This window comes from Oncorhynchus keta, chromosome 34 (genome assembly GCF_023373465.1).
Source record: "Oncorhynchus keta strain PuntledgeMale-10-30-2019 chromosome 34, Oket_V2, whole genome shotgun sequence".
Classification (NCBI taxonomy): domain Eukaryota; kingdom Metazoa; phylum Chordata; class Actinopteri; order Salmoniformes; family Salmonidae; genus Oncorhynchus; species Oncorhynchus keta.
Genome location: NC_068454.1, coordinates 65,780,435 through 65,795,120, shown reverse-complemented (window position 1 = coordinate 65,795,120; position 14,686 = coordinate 65,780,435). Strand labels below are relative to the sequence as shown.

General features: G+C 44.9%; 1 pseudogene; it reads left to right on the top strand.

Moving 5' to 3' along the window:
• Positions 1-5,870: 5,870 nt before the first annotated feature.
• Positions 5,871-14,332, top strand: LOC118367624 (C-reactive protein-like; annotated as a pseudogene).
• The last annotated feature ends 354 nt before the right edge of the window (positions 14,333-14,686 follow it).

Here is a 14,686-nt window from a genome sequence, read left to right as displayed (position 1 = left end):
TTGCTCCACCCCCTCCCCCATCCGCACAGAAGGCCAGCCCTCATGGCCCAACGACCTCAGGAGCACCATCAAGAGCATAATATCGGGCTGCATCACAGCCTGGCACAGCAACTCCACCGCCACGGACCGCAAGGCTCTCCAGTGGGTGATACGTGCAGTCGTACGCACCATTGAACACACACTGCCTGCCCTACAGGACACCTACAACACCAGGTGTCGCAGGAATTCCAAGATAATCATCAGGGACCCGAGCCACCCAAACCATGCTCTGTTCTCCCAGCTTCAAACACTCAAACGTGGGCAGTACAGGAGCATCATGGCGAAAACTGAAAGACTGGCCAATAGTTTCTACCCTCAGACCATCAGGCTGCTGAATAGCCACCACTAGTCAGCTACATGCTCCCCCTCCCCCTGCTACTCCCCTTATGGACATCCCCCCCTCCGCTACTCCCCCCCACACCCTCAAATCTCACTTACCTTATCTGCTGCTTCCCATATGAACATTCCACTCCTGTTGCAACCATGGAGTGGTTTTTGCTGTGAAAAACCTCATTCCTCCAGCGCATCACTGAATCCCCTGTTGGTGCTGGACGCAGACAATGAAACAAAAAAAGTTCTCAACACTTCCATTCAAAACACACCACACCGGGGTGGGTTCGGAACACCAGATCTGGGAATGTGTACTAACTGTAATGCCCTCAAAAACCCTGCAATCACTAACATCTTTCGGCATCTTTTCTCTAACAAACTCCCCCGAACCACTCCCCCAACACCATATAGACTGAGAAGCAGCTTCTGAATCAGTCGGGTACACCAAAAAACATCACCAAACCCTCCTGTCCAACCCAGACACCACCACTCTCCAATTCTCCCTCTCCTAGGCTTAAGCAGAGACCCAGCGTACTCTTTGTGCCATTGAGGACAACTGGTGGGTCCAAAAGGCAGATGAGATCAAAAAACACCCAAAACACCATAACCCTTGTCAGGTCTGCCAAGGGCAAGACGCTTTTCAAGGACCACCAAAGGATCTTAGAGAGATGGCGGAGCACTTCGAAAACTTCCTCAACCACTTCAACCTCACAGACCTGCTCAACCTCGACAAACTTCCAGACATCCCACCCATTCAGGGACTACACATCCCACCAAAGTTCCCTGAGGTCCACCAGGTGGTCAAAGGTCTGAAAAACAACAAGTTCTGGACCCAATGACATCCCAGCTACGATCCTGAAGCATGGGAGATACCTCTTCCTTTGCCACTTGCATCGTCTCATCAAGTCTATCTGGCTATCCAAAACCATACCACAGGACTGGAAGGATGCAAATATTGTAGTTATCTACAAGACTAAGGGTGATAAAGCGGCTTACGGCAATAGCATTCTACACCATCAACTGTGAGATACTCAGGCAGCAGCTCACCAAACTTTGGGTGCCACCCAAGTTTCTGAGCATCCTAAAACTGTCACACCCTTTTTCACCTGTCTGTTTCACCTGTCCTTGTACTTGTCTCCACCACCCTCTGGGTATCGCCCATCTTCCCCATTATCCCCTGTGTATTTATACCTGTGTTTTCTGTCTGTCTGTTGCCAGTTCTCTTGTTTGTTCAAGCCTACCAGCGTTTTATTTAATAATAATATAATAATAATATAATAATATAATAATATATATATGCCATTTAGCAGTTTTATTTCAGCTCCTGTTTTTCCCTAGTCTCTCTTTTTTTCATCCTCCTGGTTTTTAAACTTTGCTTGTCCTGACTCTGTACCCGCCCACCTTGTCCTGACTCTGTACCTGCCTGTCTCTGACCCTGAGCCTGCTTGCCGTCCTGTACGTTTGCTCCACCTCTGGATTACCAACCTCTGCCTGACCTGAGCCTGCCTGCCGTCCTGTATCTTGGCCTCTGTTCTGGATTATTGACCCCTGCCTGCCTTGACCTGTCATTTGCCTGCCCCTGTGTTACAATAAACATTGCTACTTCCACAGTCTGCACTTGGGTCTTACCTTGATGCCTGATAAAAACAGTTCCATGAAGGAATGCATGCCAGAGTGGTGCTCAGTGGGCTTCAATCAGAACCCTTCAACATGGGGGTATGGGTCAAGCAAGGATGTGTTCTGGCTCCAGTCATATTAAACATGCTCCTTGTTGCCGTCAAACACCTGTCACACAACTCCCTCAGCTCAATCGACAGAACCCAGCTACAGTACCATCTGGCTTGAAACTTTTCAACCTACAGGACTCCTGCTTAGTGTCATGTAACTATTGTTAATGTTCATTCAGGATGCCAAATTGCATGTCACAGGTACAAGGCCATCATTGATGGTCATCAGAAGACTGGGCAGGGGAGAAGGAAGTGGGAGTTCTACTCCATCATGGAGGAGGTCCTCTCTGGTGAACCCCGCAGTCATTTTTCATCTTTTCCCACACACAACACTCACATCCCATACCAACCCCAACATCACTACACACACAACATACAGCACACAATACTAATTACACTGTCACTCAACCCAGCACCTCTGCAAACACCCCACACACAGCACACTACAGTAACACTGATGCACTCTCATCCTCTCCCTCTGCTACAGCACCTTATAACTCTCATGCCAACACCACTCCCCATTCTCAACCCAAAAAGAAGACCAAATGAGATGCTCGAGGCAAAACTGGACAATATCATCACACTTCAGAAACAGACAGTTCAAGCACAGAGTGTTAGGAACAATATTCTTAAACACTTTACCGCTCCACTCCAGAATTTCAAAGAACAGTAGCCTAAATCTATTTATTGATTTATTGTTTAATTGTACACATAATGAATTATCCCGACAATTTTCCTTTTTCGTATGTTTAACTGAAATCGTTAATAACTAATTGTTTTGGAGCATGTTTTCTGGAGAACACATGCACTGGCAATCCTATGGTACTTTGTTAAGAAGGCACATGTCCAAGTATAGCAGTCTCCTCCACTTGGATATCCCAAACGCCCTCTAAATGTGTCCACGTGTTGAACTGTGGACCTGGTTGAAATGCTTTTGTTCATCTTCAAGGTGGCCGTTGTTTCTGAATGGGACAATTAAGTCCACGCTCAGGGCGTATGCAGAATCCCAGAGCAGATGGAATTGGGTTGGTCTCCAGGTGGGCCTTGAGGTCGCTGGTCCTTTACACTCTGACATCGTGCATAGAACCAGCATTCCCTGTGTAGATGTTTGTAAAAAATTAGCTGGCTGTCGCACACTACCTAGAGTTCCTGTGGCCATCAGCCACAGGAAGGCCAACACCCTATTTTCAATGGGTCCACCTCTATGAGACAGCAGAGGAGCCAGGTCTTCACACGGTATCTGGAACAAAGCAAAATAAGAATCTGTTAGCTCTGTCCTTCAGCTGAGAACATTTAACAATCTTGAGTTATCTGCTATTCATTGGTGTTGTTGATTTACTGCACAATTGCTATGTAAAATCTGCCAGTAGATGGCAGCAGTAGCCTATTGCTAGTCCGTTTACAAAGGTTTACAGTGCAGAGTATCTTAAATAGTAGGCTGTAATTTATGAGGTTAGTGTTAGAAAATTAATTAATGATTGGTAAATTGGTAAATCACTACTTTTTAAATCTGGACACTGAAACATCATGTATTTGCCTATGTTTTGATATATAGAAATATATATGTTTTTTTATCATTCTTTTAATTCAGTTGCATAAGAGGCAATTCTACTGACCAAACAAACCGCAAATGAAGACTGCAAAGCTGTGATTGGCTAGCTAGATCATTTTTAAATTTTATTTCACCTTTATTTAACCAGGTAGGCCAGTTGAGAACAAGTTCTCATTTACAACTGCGACCTTGCAATGAGACTGGGCTTGTTTGTATTATGATTGATATTATTTTATTCAGGAAATCAGACAGTGTTCAGAATTGTTTAAAGAGGAGTATGCACATATCATAAATAGTACATCTATTATAATACATGCAAAATATAATATGCAAATGTGGTGCAAAGTACCTGGAAGGTCTTCTGACCCATCTGAAAGTGATCCCGAAAGGAGAGGTCACTCACTGTATGTTGGGATTATCTCTTCCACATAATTCAGTATTCTACCGGACTCATCTTCAATCCCATATATAGCAACTGCTAGTAGGGGAAACGGTGCTTCAATAGGATCAGGAACAAAATCTTTAAAAAATCTTCCACAATTGCTCCAGCAAGAACAGCTGCTCTTCTTGCTACATCCATTTCATTTTGCCAAGAACTAACAGAAATTGAACATTGAAAACATTCAACAAACTCTGTTCAAAACAATCTCATAGTTCGCCACGAGCATTCACAAACCAAATCCTTGTGGAACACACTTCTGGTCTCCTCCTTCTACCTCTCTGTCGGCCTCCAAGTCAATACCCAGAAAACAGAAATACTTGCTTGACTCATCTACAGTACCCCAGTGTGCCCTTCAAAGTGGTACCCCATTTCATCTACCTTGGTGCTGCCCTCTCCCCTACATGCTCCCTTGGCAACAAAATCCACACTCTATTTAGAATCCAGCACATCCTAGAGCTAACCTGGGAGGACAGATTACCCAACATCGAGATCCTCGACAACACCAAGTCTTCCTGCATTGAGGCAAGCATGGTTAAACGAATCCTTCACTGGCTCGTCCCCACGTGATGCACATGCCTGATCACCGCCTCCCCCGCTGAGTTCTCTACTGACAACTCGATGCAGCCAAACGCCCCTCGCTGGAGGTCAGAAACAAAAACGTTGACTAAATCCCTCCAGCCTGGAAACCTTAGCACTGGTCAGGTGCACCTAGCAGTATACCTGTGCAAGAGGGATTCAGCACCTGGAAGACGCTATCTTACAAATGAAATACAAGAGACTCACCCCAATACGCAGCTGGGATAATGCAATCCGACTCCCACACAGCTGCACCAGTGTGTTGCTCTCACATCGGCCTCCACAACCAGATGAAGTGACACAAGCACCAAAAGATATAACCCACCCCTACCCCAGCGTCCCCAAGGGGAGCACCGTCATGATCGTCTTCGATGGACAACCAAGATAGTGTGTGTGTAGGCATGTGTTTGTTTATGTGCGTGTGTGTCATACTAATTTAAAAATCAACGAATAGTGGGAAACTACGCAATCACGCATGACATATTCTCAGTATGCAAAAATATGTTTTATAGTGTGTGGATTTTTGAAAATCAAGTGTGGTTTAAATGCCAGGATGTTATACTCATTTCGGCTCTTCATCTAGTAGATTTCGATGCACACTTTTCCACATTGCATTGGAAGAAGTGGGCTGCAAATGATAGGCCCTAGTTCTCTTCAAGAAGCCAAACAACTAAGCTAGGCTACATATTTGGGAAGATGACGAATAGCAAAGCTTCTGCGGTGGTGTTTAAATGTAGGTGTCATGCCCTGACCTTAGTTTTCTATGTTTTATGTATTATTTTGGTCAGGGCAGGGTGTGACGAGGGTGGGTATGCTTGTTTGTCCTGTCTAGTTTTTTTGTATACCTAGAGGTGTTTGTTAGTCTAGGTTTATTATAGGTCTATGGTGGCCGGAATTGCTTCCCAATCAGACAGCTGTTTATCGTTGTCTCTGATTGGGGATCCTATTTAGTTTGCCATTTCCATTTTGGTGTGGTGGGTTATTGTCTATGTGTAGTTGCATGTCAGCACTCGTGTTTATAGCGTCACGTTCGTGTTGTTATTTTGTTATTTTGTTAGTGTTCTTCATTTAATAAAGAAGAATGTATTCATCTCACACTGCACCTTGGTCTCCTCACTATGACGAACGTGACAGAATAACCCACCAAATAAGGACCAAGCAGCGTGTGAATGAGGAGCGGACATCCTGGACCTGGGAGGAGGTAATGGCAGGGGACAAGACCCTGCAATGGAAGCAGGTGGAGATAGCACAGGAGGAAAGGCGACGATACGAAGAGTCAAGGCAACCACAGAAAACCCCAAGATAATTATTTGGGGGAGGCACATGGAGCAGTCGGCGGAGCCAAGGAGTAAACCAGAGCCAGTCTGGGAGAAGGACAATTCGGAGGAGAGAGAAATGGGGGAGTTGTTGAGTTGGTGGACGACGCACGGATTTGGAATAAAATAATGTGTTGTCAGTTTGGTGCCACCTGAGTCAGCTCTCCGTACTCGTCCTGAAACGTGTGTTAAAGTTCCGGAACAATTGATGCCGGCTATACACACCAGATCTCTAGTGTACCTTCAAAACCCAGTGCGTCCTGTGCCAACTTCTCGCACTCTCCCTCAAGTGCGCTTCCTCAGTCAGGTGTGTCCTGTTCCTGCTCCTCGCACTCGCCCTGAGGTGCGTGTCCCCAGCCTGGTACCACCAGTGCCGGCACCACGCACCAGGCCTACAGTGCGCCTCGGCAGTCCAGTACGCCCTGTTCCTCCTCCCCGCACTCTCCTTGAGGTGCGTGTCACCAGCCCGGTACCACCAGTGCCAGCACCAGGCTTCCAGTGCACCTCCAGGGTCCAGTACGTCCTGTTTCTGCTCCTCGCACTCGCCCTGAAGTGCGTGTCCCCAGCCCGGTACAGCAGTGCTGGCACCACGCACCAGGCCTACAGTGCACCTCGGCAGTCCAGAGCGTCCGGCGACAGTACCCAGTCCAGAGCGTCCGGCGACAGTACCCAGTCCAGAGCGTCCGGCGACAGTACCCAGTCCAGTGCATCCGGCGACAGTACCCAGTCCAGAAGGTCCGGCGACAGTACCCAGTCCAGAACGTCCGGCGACAGTACCCAGTCCAGAACGTCCGGCGACAGTACCCAGTCCAGAACGTCTGGCGACAGTACCCAGTCCAGAGCGTCCGGCGACAGTACCCAGTCCAGAGCGTCCGGCAACAGTACCCAGTCCAGAGCGTCCGGCAACAGTACCTAGTCCAGAACGTCCTGCGACAGTACACAGTCCGGAACCTCCGGCGACGGGCCACAGTCCGGAACCTCCAACGACGGGCCACAGTCCGGGGTCTCCAGCGACAGTCCGGGGTCTCCAGCGACGGTCCCCAGTCCGGGGTCTCTATTGACGGTCCCCAGTCCGGTGACTCCAGCGACGGTCCCCAGTCCAGGACATCCGGCGATGATCCACACAGCGAGGGTCCCCAGCCCGGGGCCTACGGCAAGGATCCGCAGTCCAGAGCCTCCGACAATAATCCACGGGTCTGTACTACAAGAGCGGACTCAGTGTAAAGAAGGGGGGGCGGCGTCCAGAACCAGAGCCGCCACAGAGGTTAGATGCCCACCCAGACCCTCCCATATAGGTTTAGGTTTGCGGCTGGGAGTCCACACCTTTGGGGGTGGGGGGGTACTGTCACGCCCTGACCTTAGTTATCTTTGTTTTCTTTATTATTTTGGTTAGGTCAGGGTGTGACGAGGGTGGTATGTGTGTTTTCGTCTTGTCTAGGGTTTTTTGTATCTATGGGGTTTTGGTATTGTCGAGGTAAATGTAGGTCTATGGTGGCCTGAATTGGTTCCCAATCAGAGACAGCTGTTTATCGTTATCTCTGATTGGGGATCCTATTTAGGTTGCCATTTGCCCTTTTGGTTTCGTGGGTTATTGTCTATGTGTTGCATGTCAGCACTCGTGTGATATAGTGTCACATTCGATTTGTTTCTTTGTTAGTTTGTTTAGTGTTTTTCCTTCATTAAAAGAAGAAAGAATGCTTGTCCCGCAGCGCCTTAGTCTCATCAATATGACGAACGTGACAGTAGGTTAAGTCATTTTTTTCTCTTTAAAATGATCACAAGTAGCCTTTTGCGACAGACAGCTTTACAGCTTTGAAAACAGAAGTGTGTTTTTTTTCTCATTGAAAAGTGTGTCTTGTTCTCTTGGCTTTCATCAGACATTTTAAACTAAACACCAAACCCTCTTTTGATTTCTGAATGTGTCTGCACCTGGGACTCGGGATGTGGCTGCGTTACTGATATCATGTTAATCAGGCCTTTTGATTTGAACATATGGATTGTTTTACTTTTGTAGGCTAGTCCAGGGTTTCCAAAACTCGTGGATTAAGCCCCAGCAGTCATTCTGATCTCGTTCCTAGAGTTTTAGTGTATTATGTTGCTGTCCAGCGGTTCTGAATTTGCCATGCAACCAACTGTCGAAGATTGTCTATGCACTAGCCTTCTGATTTTAACATTTGAAAAGTTTTGGTGTGTGTACTAGGACATTATTTCATTTATACATGCACTTTGGTTTCACTAATGAATATGTTGAAATTGGACATAATTATCTGTTTCTCTCTTCAGTCTTTTTAAATAGGATAAATGGGCTACATATATACAGTATGGACTACAGTATATGCCTAAACCAGCCTGAGTAGACTATAACTCCATTCCTATTCAAGTCAGAGTTTAGATAAATTAATCCAATTGGAAATTAGCTATTATCAGCGATGGATGTCTGTTGAATTTGGAAAAATCCACCCGCACTTGACCCACCTACTCATCCAGTCAGGAGCCGCTACTGCTTTGTTGCGGCTGTGGCATAATGCATGCTTTTTACTAAACAGTACTTGTTAAGTAGTATCTGAAGATGAGTACATAAACTCAGCAAAAAAAGAAACGTTCTCTCACTGTCAACTGCGTTTATTTTCAGCAAAGTTTTGATTTTGACCCCCCTTTGTTCAGGGACACATTATTCAATTTCTGTTAGTCACATGTATGTGGAACTTGTTCAGTTTATGTATAATTTGTTGAACCTTATGTTCATACAAATATTTACACATGTTAAGATTGATGAAAATAAACGCAGTTGACAGTGAGAGAACGTTTCTTTTTTTGCTGAGTTTATGTACTCATCTTCGTAACAAGTACTGTGTGGCCACCAGCTGCAGTGCATCTCCTCCTCATGGACTGCACCAGATTTGCCAGTTCTTGCTGTGAGATGTTACCCCACTCTTCCACCAAGGCACCTGGAAGTTCCTGGACATTTCTGAGGGGAATGGCCCTAGCCCTCACCCTCCGATCCAACAGGTCCCAGACGTGCTCAATGGGGTTGAGATCCGGGCTCTTCGCTGGCCATGGCAGAACACTGATATTCCTGTCTTGCAGGAAATCACGCACAGAATGAGCAGTATGGCTGGTGGCATTGTCATGCTGGAGGGTCATGTCAGGATGAGCCTGCAGGAAGGGTACCACATGAGGGAGGAGGATGTCTTCCTTGTAACGCACAGCGTTGAGATTGCCTGCAATGACAACAACCTCAGTCCGATGATGCTGTGACACACCGCCCCAGACCATGATGGACCCTCCACCTCCAAATCGATCCCGCTCCAGAGTACAGGTCTCGGTGTAACGCTCATTCCTTCAACAATAAATGCGAATCCGAACACCACCCATGGTGAGACAAAACCGCAACTCGTCAGTGAAGAACACTTTTTGCCAGTCCTGTCTGGTCCAGCGACGGTGGGTTTGTGCCCATAGGGGACGTTGTTGCCGGTGATGTCTGGTGAGGACCTGCCTTACAACAGGCCTACAAGCCTTCAGTCCAGCCTCTCTCAGCCTATTGCGGACAGGTGCTTTGCTGGAGGGACAGGAGGGACTGGTGCATTTCATAAAATAGATGGCATCATGAGGGAAGGAAAATTGTGGATACATTGAAGCAACATCTCAAGACATCAGTCAGGAAGTTGAGGCTTGGTCGCAAATGGGTCTTCCAAATGGACAATGACCCCAAGCATTCTTCCAAAGTTGTGGCAAAATGGCTTAAGGACAACAAAGTCAAGGTATTGGAGTGTCCATCACAAAGCCCTGACCTCAACCCCATAGAAAATGTGTGGGCAGAACTGAAAAAGTGTGTGCGAGCAAGGAGGCCTACAAACCTGATTCAGTTACACCAGCTCTGTCATGAGGAATGGGCCAAAATTCTCCCAACTTATTGAGGGAAGCTTGTAGAAGGCTACATAAAATGCTTGACCCAAGTTTAAATTGTTTAGGGCGATGTTACCAAATACTAATTGAGTGCATGTAAACTTCTGACCCAATGGGAATGTGATGAAAGATATGAAAGCTGAAATAATAATAGTAGAGAGAATGATTTCTGACATTTCACATTATTATATGAAGTGGTGATCCTAACTGACCTAAGACAGGGAATTTTTACAAAGATTAAATGTCAGGAATTGTGAAATTGAATTTACATGTATTTGGCTAAGGTGTATGTAAACTTCAACTGTATGTCTTGCTCCCATGCAGAGTTTGTATTTGCATAGGAAGGTGGATTAATAGCAGGCATCTAAAAATGGGTATTGGGAATATTGTCAACCCTCAGAGTATCAAATGAGACAAATGTCTTATCGACAAATAGGTCACAATAAAGACCAGACCGTTCCTATGCCAAACCACAAACCTAGGCTACTTAATTGGGAAGATGACGAATAGCAAAGCTTCTGTGGTGGTGTTCAAATGTAAGTTTTTCTCCTTAAAATGATCACAAGTAGCATTTTACGTCTATATCTTTGAAATATACGTTTAAATGTATTTATTTTTTAACCTAAAGTGGATTTCTGTTTTCTCATTGAAAAGTGTTTCTTAATCTCTTGGTTTTCATCAGAGATTTTAAACTAAACACCAAACCCTCTTTTGATTTCTGAATGTGTCTGCACCTGGGACTCGGGATGTGGCTGCGTTACTGATATCATGTTAATCAGGCTTTTTGATTTGAACATATGGATTGTTTTACTTTTGTAGGCTAGTCCAGGGTTTCCAAAACTCGGTCCTTGTGTTGTAACAAGGTTGGGGTGGTATACAGAAGATAGCCCTATTTGGTAAATGACCAAGTCCATATTTTGGCAAGAACAGCTCAAATAAGCAAAGAGTAACGACAGTCCATCATTACTTTAAGACAGAAAGGTCAGTCAATCCGGAAAATGTAAAGAACTTTGAAAGTTTCTTAAAGTGCAGTCGCAAAAACCATCAAGCGCTATGATGAAACTGGCTCTCATGAGGACCGCCACAGGAAAGGAAGACCCAGAGTTACCTTTGCTGCAGAGGATAAGTTCTTTAGAGTTACCACCCTCAGAATTTGCAGTCCAAATAAATGCATAACAAAGTTCAACTAACAGACACATCTCAACACCAACTGTTCAGAGCAGACTGCATGAATCAGGCCTTCATGGTAGAATTGCTGCAAATAAACCACTACTAAAGAACATCAATAAGAAGAAGAGACTTGCTTGGGCCAGAAAACACGAGCAATGGACATTAGACCGGTGGAAATCTGTCCTTTGGTCTGATGAGTATTTCTGAGACACCAAGTAGGTGAACGGATGATCTCTGCATGTGTGGTTCCCACCTTGAAGCATGGAGGAGGAGGTGTGGGGGTGCTCTGCCGGTGACACTGTCTGTGATTATTTATTTATTTTAATTCAAGGCACACTTAACCATCATGGCTACCACAGCATTCTGCAGCAATGTGCCATCCCATCTGGTTTGTGCTTAGTGGGACTATCATTTGTTTTTCAACAGGACAATGACCCCAAACACACCTCCAGGCTGTGTAAAGGCGATTTGACCAAGGAGAGTGATGGAGTGCCTCATCAGATGACCTGTCCGCCACAATCACCCGACCTCATCCCAATTGAGATGGGTTGGGATGAGTTGGACCAGAGAGAGAAGGAACAGCAGCCAACAAGTTTTCAGCATATGTGGGAACTCCTTCAAGACTGTTGGAAAAGCATTCCAGGTGTAGCTGGTTGAGAGAATGCCAAGAGTGTGCAAAGCTGTCAAGGCAATGGTTCCCTACATTGAATAATCTCAAATATAAAATATATTTTGATTAAATAGGATAAATGGGCTACATATATATAGTATGGACTACAGTATATGCCTAAACCAGCCTGAGTTGGCCTATAACTCCAGTCCTATTCTATTTAGAATTTAGATAAATTAATCCAATTGGAAATTAGCAATGGATGTCTGTTGAATTTTGATCCACCCTCACTCAACCCCACCCCACCTACTCAGCCAGACAGGAGCCGCTACTGCATTGCGGCTGTGGCATACTGCATGCTTTTTACTAAACGGTACTTGCTAAATAGTATGCCACGATGAGTACATAGTATGTAGTACGCTAGCTTGGGTATTCGGACACAGCAACCCTCAGGAAACAGAAAAGCTCTGTCCATGTTTGTCAAAACTATCTTTATCTCACTCGAAGATAGCTGTCCATTTCTTCTGCAGTCAGTGAAACAGTATGAGAGAGATGGCAACCTATTCCCTATATAGTGCACTACTTTCCCTGGACAAAACCCTAGTTTCACCTCTAGTCATTATTATCCTTACACCTCTGAAGACTAGACACTTCCATGGCAGTTGGAATTATCTACAGCCTTTTATCTCTGAACACTACCCCCCACATATACCCAATGGGACCTGGTCAAAAGTAGTGCACTAAAAAGGGAATAGGGTCCGATTTGGGATGGACACACACAGTATGCCTTCGGGAAAAAATGAATGTTTGAAACCATTCACTTCATCCAGGGAGAACCTATGTCTGTTATCCATCTACAGAGAAACAATATATCCCCAAGTGCAGGATGAAGTGTATCCTTGGCACTGAAGTCAGTTTAGCATTTATTGCCCTAGTGTTTCAAAAGTTAGGATTTGGGAAGGGTAAACACATCCTAGACATGCACCGGTTCTACGGCAAGTAGAAGATTAATAGCATACAGGGCAGGCTATGCAACAGAAAAAGTGAATAGATGGTGCTAATAATGAACTTAGAGGATATAACCCATTTTGTATGGACATTGCCATTGGGGGCTTCCACCACCAATATTAGCTTTATACTTTTTTCAAATATAAAAAGAAGAAAATGACTACTTTAATAACGAGATGGCCTCAATGGCACTGTCCTTGTTCACAGATGCCATACTGAAACATACAAAGATGGGTCCCCTCACTGACTCTATTGACCAGACTTAAACGTAACTCTCAACTAGCTGCCTCGAACACCACTCATCCATTACCTCAACATGAGCTGCTACTCATTGCCAATCAGCCTCCACACCAGTCCTCACTCTCCTTAATCCCCATGACTTATACCCGACCAAACTAACATTCCTCCTCTCTGTTCTGCAGTGCATTACACTGTAATATAAACAGTTCTCTGTAGCTCAGTTGGTAGAGCATGGCGCTTGTAACGCCAGGGTAGTGGGTTCGATTCCCGGGACCACCCATACGTAGAATGTATGCACACATGACTGTAAGTCGCTTTGGATAAAAGCGTCTGCTAAATGGCATATATTATTATATTTAAACAGTTAATTTAAATTAATTACAATTATCCTTACCCAATATGGAGAACTTATTACTAGTGCTTGTGGTAATATAGTCACTGATAACGGTAATGAAATGTGACAGTAAATAATACACTTATTTTGTATGTTGGGGCTTTTGTTTGCTCATTTTACAAGCTCTCGCTAGAGTGCACACTTTGTAGCAGTTTTTCTAAGTTGGGTGAAATGTAACTATTTAAGACTACATAGACCAAAGGTGAAATGAAAGATTTTTTTGATCAGGTAAAATTTGTTCACTACAATCTGTCTGCAGACCCCTCAGGTAAAAATGTTGACCTTTCCACAAGAGACCGACACAGCTCATGTGAGACTAATGACTTAGAGAGAAATCTCACACACTGAAAACAAACTGAAGTTTTTTTTCATTGACTAATGTTCAACTTATTAAAACAAATTTAACTTTTTGCAAGTTGTATGATGCATGAACCATAACCATTTCTCACCACATGTGTCTCCAGGTTTTTCACAAATCTCAGAAGGAACCACATCCTGTTCTCCCTTGCCACACTTATAGATGACGCTTTTGTCATCTTCAAGAGGACGGTGGCAGGTGAGATCGAACAATGTTCCAAGAACGGCGCTGAAATCTTTGATGGCCAGGACTACACCCTCAACACCTGGCACTCTCTGCGCCTCTGCGACAGACCTTGGACAGCTGTGGCTAGATGGCAAACCCAGCACCAGGAAATTCCTCCAATCTGAAGCCATCAAAGGAAGGCTTTTCGACCGGCAGCAGTCATTCATTGGCCTGCTGACGGATGTCCACATGTGGGACAACATGCGGTCTTCCTGTGAGATCCAAAGGTACACTAACCATACAATCTTCACCCCTGGAAACGTTCTCAACTGGGGGGTCCTGGACTTCCAGACCACAGACCGAGTACTGCTGGAGAACAAGCAGTCCGACTAACCGTTCAAACATGTAATCAATCAAATAAATTGTCAAATGACGTTATGCTATTGGGTAATGTTCTGTAATTGACAATTGCAATGCCATACCAGTCTTTCAGTTGTGTGGACAATATACCATACGCTGTCATGCACCCTACAGCAGACAACAATTAACACCAGCAATCTGAGAATAACACATCCTCCTGCAATATGTCAATGAGTAATATACAAACTCTTGCCCAAGCAGAAAATGTAACCAGAGGCATCCTATTATCCATCATCTACAGCAATATTTATCTGCAATTTTAGGCAAGTAGGATTGGTATTCAACATCTAAGACCATATTAAGATAATGGCTGTGTTCGAGCAGCTACATTTTGTCCCCATAATGCAAAATTCTTTGAAAGGTGGTGACAAAGATGAAGAGTTCATGCAGGGTGTTTACCATTAGGGTGGAAAAATAGTCAGTTCCTGTCTAC